Source organism: Topomyia yanbarensis, chromosome 3 (assembly GCF_030247195.1).
Source record: "Topomyia yanbarensis strain Yona2022 chromosome 3, ASM3024719v1, whole genome shotgun sequence".
NCBI lineage: Eukaryota > Metazoa > Arthropoda > Insecta > Diptera > Culicidae > Topomyia > Topomyia yanbarensis.
Window position 1 is genome coordinate 240,509,311 of NC_080672.1, and position 2,340 is coordinate 240,511,650.

General features: G+C 36.6%; 1 long non-coding RNA gene across 1 annotated transcript; it reads right to left on the reverse strand.

The window, feature by feature from the left end:
* Nucleotides 1-268: 268 nt before the first annotated feature.
* LOC131689541 (uncharacterized) lies at nucleotides 269-1,304 on the reverse strand. The gene is made up of 4 exons (XR_009305416.1): nucleotides 1,157-1,304; nucleotides 828-966; nucleotides 624-776; nucleotides 269-564 (listed from the first exon to the last, which is right to left on the reverse strand). It is a non-coding gene; the product is annotated as an uncharacterized LOC131689541 (long non-coding RNA).
* Nucleotides 1,305-2,340: the final 1,036 nt, after the last annotated feature.

Here is a 2,340-nt window from a genome sequence, read left to right on the forward strand (position 1 = left end):
TGGGATATCATATTTTTAAGCTCTGCACCCAAGGTCAAGAGTCAAAGACTCGCATATCCCCCACCCAAACGAATTGAACAATTGACTTGCAAGTAGGAAGATACACCAACCCATCAACCGTGAAGACATCGAAACCAATGAGAATAGAGAACTATGTCCAGAGTAGTAGCAACAGCTATACACCAATTTGAAAAGAACGTGTCCCAATCCCCAACTTTTTGAGTTTTGAGTATTTAATAACGTTCAGTCATTTGTTGACAACTTGGAACATCTGCCATTACCCTTCCCAGATTAAAGAATGCTTATTTCTCTTGCAGTTGATTAAATTGAACAAAATAAGAATATAGTTTGTTCAGGAACATGATTTGGCACGACTTTAACGTAAACCCATTACTCGGTTACCGGCATCGAAAACCGCCAGTATATCAAATGATTATTTTGCTAACCCAAGGTAACATCTCGGCCATCTCGCCCGGTCCATACCACAGTGCAGCCAGTGCCGATGGATCAGCAGGTTTTCCTACACCGTACACTTTTCCTATTTCATTATTCCCCACGGGTGGCCTGCAACGGGAAATTCAACCATTACCTACTCTTTTGATTATGTAAAAGATTTGGCTTACTTTTGGAAATAAAGTTCAGTTTTCACCTAATCAATTCTAGGACTGCAACGCTGTGGAAAATCGAGTACATGCCAGGTGGGGCTGAGAATATGTTTGAGCTCTTGTTTCCAGAACCGGCTTCCTCATGGTGTAAACTCAATACATTTGCCAACCCTTGAAATATAAATTTGTTAGTAGACATCATTGGATTCAACGAATGTTTACCTGTTGAGCTCCGGGCAGCTCCGATTGTTTTAAATATAATTTGATCAATCACTCGTTGGTACTATTAAATGTTGCGCAGTCGACCATGTTTGCAGCAGTAAACAGACACGGATTGACCGGTCGACAAATACGGCAGTCACTGTATAACAAACATATAAATTAAAAAAAGAAGATATGCTACCAGCGGATATTAGGTTTGTTTCAGTACACGGAAGTTGCTCCGGGCAAAAAAAAACTTTTACTTTCAGTTTCTCCTGGTAATGGAACAAACCTATTATATCTAACAACTACCAGGTTTCCGATAACACTAACAAAATTACAAAATTTACCTTTAGTGAAGCCGAAATTAACACCTACCGGGTGGTTCCAGTGAAAATCGTTTCCAGGGACCAAAATTGCAGCGAATCGCTAAACTGAACCGAAAAATGCAACGTTTTATTGTTTTCAGACGCGCACAGTACGTAAATAAAAATAAAGTAAAAACGTAAAGACGCGCACAGGCAGTGATAAGTTGTTTACTGTTTTCAAATTACCCAAAAATAAGTTCCAACCATTTTACACATTCAATAAGGAACCGCCTTATTTAAAAAACTACAAGGGGCAGCCCTATGGGGTTGCACGGGCTGTAGACGTAGGACTATACTACTTAATGTAAAATATTTATTTTCTTAGCACATTTATAGTAATAATAAATCAAACATATTTCTTACGTATGGTTTAATCACAACCAATCAACATCGAATATTACATATTGAACCAAACCTTCTTGGTTATCAGGTCATTTCATTTGTAGTAGGTGATCGAATCCGATTAAACTTACTTAAGAAGATCTGAAGAAAGAAGACAGAAAACTGCGACTGAACTAATATCTGGAACTAAATCTTTATAGAATAAGATTAGCTTATGAAACCTTTTCGATTGTGTGTGGTAAAAAACTCGGATCAGTGAAAAAAATCAAATTTTAGACAATATACAATCCTTACATTTCATGTATAGATCAAGCATTCTAGTAATATTTTGCCATTATTATAACTTTCCTAAAGTACGCATACAAATATAGCGAATGCAGTGGTCTTTATCATATATCGAAACTATAAAAATATAAGAATCGAAAACAATTTTATATATGCACAACATGCGTTTTTGCAACGGGTTTTCAAGTGGCAGTGTATTCATTCATAAATAGGCTTTGTAGTATGTACCTATTAGTAGAATCAAAGTACTATAGGCTGAGTTGAAATGAATCACGTGATGGGGAAATGAATCAATGAATTGATCGAACGTAAATAATAAACTTTCGTTGTGCAATTTAGTAACAAATTAGATCTACCTACCTACACATTCGCTTCAAACATTAAACCTAAGCGCACAAAGCAAAATGAATCAACGCTGATGATGATGGGTAGAGCGAAAGAGACAACTAATACCACGACACTATGTTAACCGTGTTTGCAAATGGAGCTCGCATGTACAAACTATTTTGTGTACGAATAATTTTACATAAAAGTGTGCT